This window comes from Lycium barbarum, chromosome 4 (genome assembly GCF_019175385.1).
Source record: "Lycium barbarum isolate Lr01 chromosome 4, ASM1917538v2, whole genome shotgun sequence".
NCBI classification, from domain to species: Eukaryota; Viridiplantae; Streptophyta; class Magnoliopsida; order Solanales; family Solanaceae; genus Lycium; species Lycium barbarum.
In genome coordinates this window covers 138,638,003-138,651,594 of record NC_083340.1, presented here as the reverse complement: position 1 = coordinate 138,651,594, position 13,592 = coordinate 138,638,003, and the positions used below count along the sequence as shown (strand labels likewise).

The 13,592-nt window shown below is 42.7% G+C and overlaps 1 non-coding gene across 1 annotated transcript; it reads left to right on the top strand.

Moving 5' to 3' along the window:
* Positions 1-335: 335 nt before the first annotated feature.
* Positions 336-441, top strand: LOC132638936 (small nucleolar RNA R71). The gene has a single exon (XR_009581992.1). It is a non-coding gene; the product is annotated as a small nucleolar RNA R71 (small nucleolar RNA).
* Positions 442-13,592: the final 13,151 nt, after the last annotated feature.

The window sequence follows — 13,592 nt, the reverse complement described above, 5'->3', positions numbered from 1 at the left end:
GTAGAATTGCATCATCCTCACAAACATTTACCTTTTTGATTTGAGATTCATCAAACTTCTTTGTCAGCAAGGAAATATTTGTTGCAAGCTCTGCCAATGTCTGTTGGGTGTCCTGATTCTCCTTCACTATATTATGGAGCATAGCACTACCATACGGGACCACATCAGCATTGTTCGAGTGCCAAGCCTGATTATGAGTTGTCAGCTTGTTAAGTATCGTGGTCACTCGTCGGAACGTCTTGTTCATAAAACACCCATCAGCTGCATTGTTAGCTACTGACTGTGTCACTGGAATCAACCCTCGGTAGAACTTCTCTATCAAAATATTTTCCGGAAAACCATGATTCGGGCTCTTCTACAAATACTCTTTGAATCTATCCCAAGCTTCATACAGTTGTTCCCCCGGTCGCTGCTTAAACTCATATATCTTGTCGCGAATCTCAGCCTTCTTGCTAGGGGGGTACCACTTTGTCAGAAAAGCCGCAACCATCTCTGCCCAGGAAGTAATTGAATTTCGGGGCAGTTTCTCGAACCATGTTCTAGCCTCTCCAGCTAAGGAATATTTGAATAACCTCAACCGAATAGCATCTTGTGGAACATTATTCTGGATGTGATTAGCACACACATCCACAAAATTCTGCAAATGACGTTGAGGGTCATTCTCAATAGAGTTCCGAAAGTATCCCTCAAGTTTCAGCAGCTGGTACAGAGATGAGTCAATTTTCACAGTAGCAGCTCCAACTCGATGTTGAACAATAGCAGATGCATAGTCTTCCTCTTGAGCAAGTTCAGCAAAAATATTCTCATCATCAGATTCGCTCGCTTGATTGTTCAAACGATTCTGTTGATTACCAGCACGATTGTTTTGCTGATTTAGATTCATGATCACCTGGTTTACACAAAGTAGCAAACAAGGTGTGATGGAATAAGCAAAAGACTTTAATCAAAGCAAACACTATTTAGTAATTTCAAAACCGTATTCCCCGGCAACGGCGCCAAAATTTGATTCGCTCAAATTACACCTATTATTGGTATAACGCGGACGTTGTCAAATATAGTAACCCAACAAGGTTGGGGTCGAATCCCACAGGGAATATGGTGTGAAAAGGTTGCTAAAGTCGTAAATGCTAAGTTCTAGGTCTAATATCTTAATCCGATAATGTTGGTAAAAGTTGGGTTTTGTCTATGACTAATTTCTAAACTATTGTTTTGGTGGAAATTTATGGTAAAAGAAACTAAGGTTGTGTCCCCGTTAGATAGGGTGTATGATCATGGGTATTGATCTTGATATACTTGTAATGGATCATTATATGAATGCACTTAATCTCTATGTGAATCTCTACTATTTCCCAATAAATAGAGATTATATCTTTCTATGATTTTCCCAAATATAAGAAAGTGATTATGAAGAACGATTAATCATGCCAAGTAAATTCCTCTTATTCCTAAGTGAATTTATTAAACAAAGTTTAAAGCTTTGAGTCCTTGTTAATTATTCTTACCAACCCTAATTATTTTTCCAAATAAATTTAGGATTTATGGCTTTAATCAATGTTTGCAACCATTAATTATGAATGAAGAATGAAGAATAACTAAACCCTAATAATCCATTATTTGTATATCAATCACAACCCAATCACAAAATACCCATCATTGGGTTTACAACCCTAGTAAGGGAATTTAGTTACTCATGATAAAGAACAAGAAATAAGAAATTGAAGAATTCATAATTGCTTACTTTGGAATAAAAAAGGAATTCGTAATACTTGAATTGATGTTTGAATCTTCAAAAACTAGAGAGAATTAATATCCTAAGTCAAGAGACAAATATATAATGAATGATGAATATTAAAACCCTACAATGACTATTTATACGTTTCGAAATTACATAAGTTACAGATTTTGCACTTCAGTCCCGTCATGATGAAATACGGTCTGTAAATCACTTTACGGACCGTAAAAATGGTTTACGCCCACATCGTCTTCTTAGCTGTGTGCAACTAACCTTCCAAAATACGGAACGTAAAGTGGTTTACGGTCCGTAAACTGCTTGGTCGTCTTTCACTTTGCTAATCTCAGACTTTCTGCCAGACGCTTGAATGATTACATACGTGATGGAATACGGGCCGTAAACTGAAATACGGTCCGTAAACTCAGCTCGTAAATCACCATCTTCTCAACTTGACTTTCTGTTTCCGAAATCCTTTAATACGACCACGGAATATGGCCCTTATTGTAGAATACGAGCCGTAAACCTCAATTTACGACCTGGTTCTGCACTTCAACTATGATTGTGCCAAATCTGTTCCTTTACCAGAAAAACACTAAGAAACACGTAAAATCACATCGACTTGCTTAACAACAAGTAAAACTTATAGCCGAAAAGTATCGATTGTGGCGTAAAAATCACGCCACATCACAACGCTATTAAAGGAAAAAAGTACGTAAATATGTTCTGGTGTGTGTTCATCTGTGTCGTGTGTAAAACAAAAAAAATGAATGAAAATGAAATCAAGTGTCTCCCCTGCGAGCAGCATCCGCGATTCGCATGTTTGACATGCGAATCGCACCTTCTGCAGCAGGTGTTGACAGTGAAGAACTTGTTTTCTAGCATCATCCGCGACACTACCCGCGAGTCGTAGGTCACACATGCGACTCGCATGTGATGTTTCGCAGGTGGTGCCACCCTTCAATACTTTGTTTTTTTTTTGTGTTTTTCTTATATATACCTCTTTATTGTTGCTAAACGAACACCATAAATAATGGGTATATTTTTGTATGTTGTGCAGGATGGTTCGATCAAATCAAACTGAAAGTGGAGGAAGACGAGCAACACGACAAACCTCCACCTCTAAGAGAAAAGAAAAGGCACCGGCTGATCCCGTCCCCCAGTCTGAAGAGGGGACACATGGGGCTTCCTCCCCTGATCCCGAGGATGCCGTCACCAGAGGTCAACGAAGGGAGGCAATGGAGCAACTGTTCACCGTGCCTGGATCCAGGGAGCTGTATAAGACTTGGAATACAATTAAACCTGATGGGAATCCAGTCCGGGGCCTCATTGTCAAAAAGAGGGTCACTCTACAGGGGCTGCAAGATCAATGTCCGGGCATCATTCGCAAGCTTGAGGCCTTGAGATGGACCTATTTCATGCAGCCTACTGAATACTGTCCGTCCCTGGTAATGAAATTCTATCCAGCTTATGCGGCTACATTGAATACAAAGAGGACGCGCCGCACACCAAAGAAAAACATGGAGCACCTCTGTTGGGTTTCGGTTCGGGGGAAGGAGATTGATTGTGCTGCTGATACCATAACATCGATCTTATATGAGCAACGCAGCGAAATAGACCCTGTTGAAGGTTGGCCTCCGGTTAGTTCTGAATATGAATTGAAGATGGAAAACCCGGAGGAGCAACGACAGTGGGTAGCTTCAGTGATTGCCTCAGGGACTCCACCATGGCTGGATCCATCTGTCCCGATTGAGAAGAACACTTTTAACCGCGAAGCCAAGTTTTGGTTATCCTTAGTATCATCGCGGGTGAGTCCTTCCAAGCATAGAACTAACATACCTATTATAAAGTGTATTCTCATTGCTTCACTCATGTCCGGGTACCTTGTCAATGTGGGGGGTAATTATCCGAGACGAGATCAAGAATAGGTCCACTCAAAAGAACACATCGCTCCCTTTATCTCGTTTGATCACTACATTATGCCACCGGAAAGAGGTTCGTGATATTCCTCGGGTGGACAGGAATTTACCGGCTGATCAAATGATTGTTTACACCAAATTAGAACCGGGGACTAGGAAGAGAAAGCGGGTGAGCACAGAGCCAAGAGCTTCGGGAACAACACTTGATGCTCATATTCTTGAGCCCGAAGACTTGGCCACCGATGATGAGGAGACAACTCCCACCACTGCCCCTCAAGTATCGAGGTCTGACCCTCCAATTTCTTCCACTACAGTTCCCACTGACACGGTTCCGCCATCCACCACAGCAGCCCGTGGAGTGTCTACCGAAGGTATGCGAGTACTCCGGGCAGCAGATGCTAAAGTTAATTGGTTGGTTGAGAGGCTTCCCAATTTTGTGAAAGAGGCAATTGAGACAGCCATGGCACCCTACACTCAGGCGCTCACAGATATTAGGGCGGAGCAGGACAAAATTAAGGAGCATGTTCGCCACATTGATCGTCGGTTGGAGCAGAATGAGGGGGGTAGTGTAGGTGGCCTTCCGGCCATTCGGGCGGACCTAGCTAAGGTCAAGGAGGACATTTGAGTATTACAGGTCCCCGACATTGAGCTCAGTGCACCCATTCTACCTTCCGATGCCTCCTTATTCTCCACTAGGCCCACAACGCCTGCCATGCCTTCGGGAAAAGGGGTGGTGGAGCCAACTGGGGAGGAAAAAGACACTGAGAAAGAAGAGGAGGAAGAAAGTGATGAAGAGTTTGATGAGGAGCTGGAGGTTGACCCAGCTGTTGAGGAGGCACGTACTTCCGCCCGGGCTGCTGGTATCACTGAGAATGAGATTGACACATATGTGGCGATGCAGCAGTCCCTAGAGGCAAGCAGGAAATCCAGGGGGGCATCTCGACCCCCGAGGGCGGGTGAGGCCAGTTCATCCACCGCTCCTCCAGCTGACACACCATTGCCCCCGTCTGTGGGGCCTGAGATACTGACACCCGGGCTAGAGGGTGACACTGCCCCGCTTCCATTGATCGTACCTCCGTTGGAGGTCCTCCCTGCTGATCAGTCGCCATCGGACGCATGATGCGTCCATCTTGAGTTACTCATCCCTTGTACTACATTTTGATGCATTGGGGACACTGCATATTCCTTTTGTTAGGGGTAGGACAGCTCACGCTGCATATGTTTGTTTTTATTGTTGTAGGATAGGTCATATGTTTGTTTTTATTATTTTAGGATAGCTCATGTTTAAGTTTGTGCACTTGTAGTTTGTCATTGCCAAGTATAATAGTGATGGTTGATCGGTTTTTAAATTTATAATTTTTTCTTATTTTGTTTTTCCATCGTATTTTGACCACACCCTTCCTAAAAATTCTTGCATATGTACTCAGAGGGGAGGAGCAACACTATCATGACTCATTTGGTGACACACAAGTGTTTTGCAAGTCTAGAATGATGGGTTGAGAAGTAGTTAGAAGATAGCAAAGTAATCCATGTGCCATGTGTGTGAAAGGTTATTGTTCTAGTCTTATGCATAATTGTGATCTAGAACTTGCCCGGAAAGTGTCTCAAGGCGAAATACTACACTACACTTGTTTGAAAAAGGATATTAGGCTCTCTTTGGACCGCCACTAAACCTAAAAATTTCTACCCATTGCATTGATATCCTAGTTAACCCATTTTTGAGCCGTAACTTTGTTTTTCTTTTCTTTCATTACACCCTTGTGACAGGCCCTATTCCTTTTTCCCTTGTTTACCCACCTTTTTACATCCTATCTCCCTAAGCAAATGGAATACGCTACAATTGGCTAAGCGCTTAAGTTTGGGGGTGGTAGCTATAAAAAAAATGTATATGTAGATATTTGTGTAGAGAAAGGTGTGAATAATGGTTGTGATGTAAGAAATAAATGGAAAACAAGAGAAGAAATAATGATATTGGCAGTAGGACGCACGAATTGGAGGATAATGCTTAAATGCTTCAGAAGGAACGGATTAGGTGAAGGAAGCGTATTCGGAAATGCTTAGGGAGACGTCAAGTCACTCTTACCCAAATTTCACCCTACCTTAACCCCGAACCTTAACTATGACCCGCAAGTACTAATTGATTTTGAACAAAGTGTGTTTATATTAGTGGATAAATACTTAAAAGGCAAGTGGCACCACATTTTTTGTACTTGTACATTTTCTTTTCTAAGTGTGAGTGGTTCTCTCCTTACTCGTCTTTTGTCCCAATTTCTATTCATGAGTATGTGTGTGGGGGACTTTCTTTGGTCTTATTGTGAGGGCATGTGGATTACTAGGCTCAATGAAAGAATTACTTCTTGATGCCTCATTTGAAGCCGTTTCTTTTAAAGATAGAATAACATTGTGTCATCAAGTGCATCAGTTGGTTAATGCTCTCCTACTGAGGAAAGGCACCATGTCTCGCAACAAGAGGGAGGGGAACTTGTATTTGGAACAATTATGTTTTGGCTGATTGCGATCATCGTTGTAGTACCTAGCAATTGGCATATATGGTAGTTCTGTTTTAAATGCTTGAGGACAAGCAAAAGTATAAGTTTGGGGGTGTTGATGAGTCGTGAAATTACGGCTCATTCGACGCCAATTACTTAGTATTTTGTAATTCCCCAAGTGCTTTTGATGTCGTTTCTCGTGTTTTTGTGTCAATTTGTAGAATAACATGTGCCGGAAGCAACTTGAAGCAATTTGAAGCAAAACAAAGCAAAATGAAGCAAAAACCCAGCAGAACTGAACAATGGCACCACCTGCGAATCGCAGGTACCACATGCGAGTCGCAGGTGGTGCAGCACCTGTTGACAGAGAGGACCAAATAAGAAACCACATGTGAAACCACATGCGACACCACCTGCGAGACGCAGGTGTAACATGCGAATCGCGTATGGTGTCGCGGATGCTGCTCAACAAATAACTAAAGATGCGACACTTACGATGGTCTGGTGAAACCTGCGACTCACGGGTTGAACATGCGACACTATGTGCGAATCGCACCCTATGCACAGGGGCATTTTTGTCTGGAAATTGTTCCCGTTTTGGACATGCTATAAATAGATTGCTAGGGTTTTGGATTGGATATTATTCTACAGTTTTTAGCATACTCTTGTGGAGTTCATTTATTGTTGGTTGGTGAAGTATTTAAAAGATTTCTTTTGGCTTTGTCATCTTCTCTATCCAACACTTTTGTAAGATTTATGAATACATTTTACTTGATTGAATTACTTTTAATGAATATCATTAGCTAATCTTTCAGCTAAGGTTGTGGGATCCAATGTGTTAGTTATGTGATTGGGTTTCATATTCATACTACATTTATATGCTAATGGTGTTTTCTATTAACTCTTCAAGCATTAATGTCTTGTGATGGTGTACAACATTACTTGTGCCTTAATACCATTACTTTGCTTGAAAAAGAAAGTAGAGGCTAGGAAAAGAGTTAATAGCAACAATGTGGGTCATTAAATCCATCTAATAGCTTGAGCTAGGAATAGGAAAGCTAGTTGAGGCTACATGGGTGTTCTCTTATAAAACATTCTAGGGCTTGGAAAAGCCTAGGATGAAATTTGCTGATTTGGTTGGAAAACTTTTGGCAAGAATCGCGTGACCCTTGGCTTAATGCACCTAGGCATGTAAATAAGTTGAATTGATACCCAATTGCATTACTTTCCATTGGAACCACAACCTTAGTCCCATTTACCAATTGGTTACACCTTATAAACATTCTGAATTATTAATGAACAAACAACAATCAAACTTTTATTATATTTCCTTTCCCCTTGAAATATAGACTAACAGTCGGGTGTTACACTTATCGAGTATATTTCTTCATTGTATTCTCTGTGGGATTCGACCCCAACCTTGTTGGGTTCTATATTTGACAATGACCGCTTACTCCTGATCTCAAAGGTGTAATTTGGGTGTATCAGCACACAAACTAAGACTCACGGGAAACCAGTCACTTAACAAATTCTAATGCCCTCCCAAAGACCAAAGAATGTCCCAACATATATGTACACACAGAATAGGACTCACACTCACACTCACAACGAAATTCTCTAGCTATGCATGCAAATACCATAAGCTTGCCCTTATTTTCAGCGCCCTCGACTTTGGACAGTTCGGCTGTGATCACACTAGGACTTTTTCAAGGTTGTAATGTAGGCTTGGGGACGGGTAGGATAGATATTTGGATAACTGTGACTCACCCTCCTTGAACACTACATCTTATTCTTCTCTTTTACCCTTTCGCTTTTTGTTTTCTTCCCTTCTTTCGTTTTGTTTCCTCGATGTGGTTTTATTGCGATTCTACTTCTCAATTTTTTTTTTCGTTTGCTGTTTTTTTTCTTTTCATCATTTTTTTCTCTACACTTGCCACACCGTTGTCTTTTAACTAGGCATTTTACTTCAACCCCACTTTAGGCTTACGCCTCGTGGTCCCCTTAGTCCACCTATCACCCCCAACTTAGGCTTTTAGCCTTAATCTTATTATTTAGTGCCAAGGAGGGACTGGGTGCAAAGAGATGGATATTCAGAACGGATATCGACTTGTTACGGCTAGTCAGAGAATAGATTTTCAGGCTCAAAATGGCTAACAAGGGATATTAATCTATGGGTAGGCTTATATTTAGGCTAAACAGGGGTTCCTAACACAAACAAGGCCTTAGATCATTTCACGGCTTCACTTATCTTCAGAATGCAGGCATGACTAACCAGGAAAGTTCTAGATTACATGCACAACTAGAGAATATATCTACAAAACCTCACAACACATGGCATCAGAATTGTCAACACACTAGTCCCCTGTTATAATTCCGCACACAAGGTAACCCAATAATCTAAATGTCACACAAAGAAGCATGCATGTCAATTAAACAACCAAGTCCATTTTTTCAAAAAATTTGGAGGGGAGTACTTTTTCTCAAAATCAAAATAAGATAGTCCTAAGTTAATCAAATCACCACCACATAAGTCAACATTACTCTATTTTATCTAAACACGACCTAAACATTCCAGGTTCAACAAGAAATAAACCCTTCAGGAAAAAGAACCATGGCAAAGAAAAGTCGAGGGGGTCCTAAACATATATATAATACATCAAATACTCCCACCCTAACTGTAAAAGTATGCAATGTCCCCAATGCAGAAAAAGTAAAACCAGGGGGTAGGAATACCTGTGGCGCACTAGGCGCGCTGCTTATCTCGCGACTTATCGTTCTGCGAGGCATCAGGTGGTGCAACCGCACCAACAACAGTCTCTGTAGCAGCGTCAGCAGCAACATTCAATAGTGGTGCCCGTAGGCACTGGCATTGGAGTAGGAAGCGGCGGTGGAAATGTCTCACCGCTGGGAGCACTACTCGAGATGGCTCCTCTAGTCCCAAATTGGACGTTCTCCATGAGCGATCTCTAAATGGCCTCTTCCACCTGCTGCTCCTCTATACTTCGGCCCCTAGTGCGAGTGATCTCTCGCATCTCCTCCTCATCACGGGCCACTCTCTTTCTCTTTCCCCGATCACATGTTGCGGCAGGCGCAACTAATTGCACCACTGGAAGCTCCTCCTCATTCGCTTCCGTAACAGACGGTGGTGCTGCTACTAGGCTTGGATCATGGGCCTTCAATAATGCAACATCAACCTTAAGCTGCTCTAACTCTACCCTCAAAGCATCAGCGGGATTGGTCGGGCGGGCCATCTCAAATCCATCTAGCTGAGTGGACAGTGTCGCCCTCAAAAGATCCAATGCCTCATCCACTTTCCTCCTCACATAATCATCCAGCTGATTTACTATGATCTTTGACTGCTGGTCCGCTGTAGCCGCCTGTTTTGCAAATTTTCTAAAGTTGTCCATTGAGAAAGCATATGGATCAACTCTGGCGGTACCCTGGGGCTGTCCAGCTGGACCCGCTGGCTGTGGGACTGAACTCGGAGGAGGTAGAGTCGAAGTCTGTAGCTCAGGAATATCAGTCTGAGTCTCAATGGATAATCTCCAATATTAGTAGCTGGGATCTCAGAATCTGTAGCCTGTATAGTCTCAGTAATAGGGGCAGCAGTGGCGGGTAACTCCTGTGTAGAGTCACCCGCGGCCGCGGGATGAATCAGCTCCTGCGGTAGGGGTACCTCTCCAAGTGCCACTGGGAACCCATCCGCTTCCCCATGGCTCTCATCAACGACCTCCTTCTTACTCTTTTCTACCGAATAAACTGACGAAGCTGTAATTCGGTGGTCGACATCATCTATAAACCGCACCTGTGACCTCCGAACAAGCTCTGTAATCAGGCATGGAAATATCAGGGAAGTGTTGGGCTGGGAAGCCCTCAACTGTTTCTCCGTACTAGACAACCCCCCGAAATCAATCGGGTATCTGGAAATCAACGCGGCTACAACAACCTGCCTGTCAACTATAAGAGCATTATCGGCCTGAGTGGGGAGAAGCCGTAACTGCACCACACTCTACCAAAATTTGCCCTCTAGAGTCAACCAACTCTTCTTTATCTGATTCTTTAAATTAGTACACTCGGCTCTCTTGGTTGGGCTACCTACCACTGTAGCTACCCAGTCCCTTACGGATTGTTCCTTGCGTCTTAGCAATTTGTCTTCTAGCTCAATGGTTTGCCTTAGGGTGGTGTAGTTATTACCGAAATATACTCTGTTGATAGCCTGGGCAGATATATCAACACTCACCCCTCTGATCTCAACCTCGCTTAGTTTCGGTATCTCCCTCAATTTCTGGCGCTTCTTTCTAACTTTTCTGATCAAGGCCCCATATGCGACATATATCTCATGAACCAAAATCGGGCAATACTCCTCAGGCGGCTCCTGCATAAACTCTAGTTGATAGTGGCGCATGAGCTTTCTTGCCCTGGGTAAGATCTCTAGCCCTCAAAACTAATTCGCCACTCTTCATTTATGGTGTGGTTCTCATGCTGAGTGTTGTCACCTTTTAATTCAATGCCATATTCATACAGTTGCTTGGCACCCTCAACAATGAAGTGATCTTCAAGCTTCTTGCTTCTAAGTTCCCGAGCCCTAGCTGCCTCAGCATCAGTATCAGTGTCAGCCTCATCATCACCAGGCTGTGAGCTCTGACGGATATGGGATCTAGAATGTGCCTGAGAGGATTGAGCAGCATCCTCAGTAGAATGTGCTCGCATAATAGGTGAGGCATCTCCAGATGCAGCCTCTGATCCCTCCTCCTCGGATCCATCACCGGACCCAGATATAGATGAATCCTTCTCGTCATACTGGGAGAAACTGGGAGGTGTAGAAGCCGGTACTATGACCTGCCTGTTCCACAGGGGAGGAGCAGCCCTGTTCTTCCGCACGGGCATAACCTCAGGCTCATCCTCCTCGTCTAGAAGTGTGGGTTGGCCACTGGGCCTTCTTCGACCCGTTGTTCGAGTTTGCTTCGAGCCACCCCCTCGGGTGGTTGTTAATTTAGGTGGCGCCATACCTGTAATCATCAAAAATCACAATCTAGTCAATCTGTACGAGTGAAATCAAACACAGTTAGTTTTAAAAAAATTGTTAAGTTTCAGTTCTCTGATATTTTCTGTCTGCAGACCGTCGATGCGCTTTGACGGACCGTCGAACCTGTCGACGGATCGTCAAACAGCTCGACGGGACTGTCTTTGTACAAAGACGGTCAGTCGACCTATCGACGGTGCAATCGACCTGTCAACGGTGCCGTCGACATGTTTACGGCCCTACAGCAGCAACTAACAGTTAACAGACATCAAATTTATTTTGGTTTTGCGTTTTCCACTCCCCTCAGTCAGAGAACCCATATTTTTCATTATTAAGCATATTTGGGGTTTTGGGGCTTCGGGTTACTCAAACTTCACCCTCAATTTCAACCTTTTTGACTTTAGGCAATTATCCGAATTTCGTTTGGTGGGTATAACGATTTCAAATCAGGATTTTTAATCGAAATACCCTCCAACCCATTGGAGTTACTCAGACTTCACTCCTCAAGCATCATGTTTCAACAAAATTCCTCTATTTCGGACCATCGGCGGGCATAATGAACTAACAAGTTGATCAAAATTCCTGTCGACTCAACGGGGGCACGATATTCTCGTCCCCACGAGTCCATCTAACAGTAATCATACCAAATTCCCTTCCCCCAACCAAAAATTTCACCATGTCACAAATTTAAGCATGGATTTCATTCAACAAGTACAGACCCTAAGTCATAATTTCTGCCTTTAGTATTCACATTACAGATATCACTACCCCAATTGATTTAATCATGGTAAAAACACACCCTAATCTCCCAATTTCAGTACCCATTAAGTTAGGAGTCCTAGGTCATGTTTTCTAGAGATTTTCGAGCAAATTGACCAAAATAAAACCAAGAAAGGGACGAAATTCTCTTAACATACCTGATTCACAAAAGAAGTAGAAGAATACTGGAGCAAATATTGAAGAAAAACAGAGCAATTTTCGCAAACAAGGGCAGAGGGTTTCAGTTTTTATTTTTATTTTTTTAGTGGAGATGAGAATGGAGGTTTTTTTTTCATTTAATTTGTGAAGGAAGGTGGAGAAATTAATAGGGAGTTATGGAGGAAATTATGGGAGTTATGGAGGAATATGGAGGGAGTTCTGGATTTGAATTGGTAGGGGAGTATTATACGTGACTGTGGGAGGTTTTAATATACTCTGCTCGTTAAAAAAAATTCGCAACTGTTTTCCCTTTTTATTTTATTTTTCAAAGTTTTTGGACGAGTCGTCGACACTCGTCAAAGCGTAAAGACGACAAAAAAGTAAAGGAAAGAGCTTACCTGTTGACGAGCACTTCAACAGCGTCGTCGAACGTGTCGACGGTCCGTCGACTTATTTACCTACATATTAACAGTTGCTAATTCTCAGAAGTTCAGCTCTGCATACCGTTATTGTACATTGACGGACCATCGACATGTGCTCTGGTGTCACTTTGCTGGTTTTCCGAGTTTCAGTTCCTGCGCACTCAACACCTATAAAAAAACAAAAAGTAACTAAAACCTATAGAAACAAAATTACAGAATTTTAAAATTGGGTTACCTCCCAAGAAGCGCTTGATTTAACATCGCAGCACGACGGTGTTATCAATTTACTCTTGGTCGGGACTCGCCGAGTCAGCATTCGTTCCCAAGTGCTTCAACCGATATCGGTCAATAATTTTATCTCCCTCAATCATACCATGGTAGTGCTTTACCCTCTGCCCGTTCACCTTAAATGTCTGAATTCCATCTTCGGACTTCAATTCAATAGCTCCATGGGGTGAGACACTTACCACTTTAAAGGGACTTGACCACCGTGATTTCAATTTGCCCGGAAGCAGCTTCAATCTAGAATTAAATAGCAGGATGGGGTCTCCCTTGTAGAATTCTCGCTTCAGGATTTTCTTGTCATGATACTGCTTCATCCTCGCTTTGTATAGTGCTGCACTTTCATATGCCTGATTGCAGAACTAATCCATCTCGTTGAGCTGAAACACCTGAGTTTAGTCAATTCTTCCCAATTCATGTTCAATTTCTTCAAGGCCTACATGGCCTTATGTTCAACTTCAACTGGCAGATGGCATGCTTTACCAAAAACTAGCTTGAAAGGCGAACTCCCGATCGGAGTTTTGAAGGCAGTCTAGTAGGCCCATAGAGCATCATCGAGCTTGCGGGCCCAATCAGTTCTGTTTGCATTCACCGTCTTTGCTAAAATACTCTTTATCTCCCGATTAGAGACTTCAACTTGCTCGCTTGTCTGAGGATGATACAGGGTTTCCACCCTATGCTTGACTCCATACTTCTCCATCAATCCCGCAAAGGCTTTATTGCAAAAATGAGAACCACCATCACTGATTATTGCCCTTGGGGTACCAAAACGAGTAAATATATTCTTTTTCAAGAATCCCATGACACTCT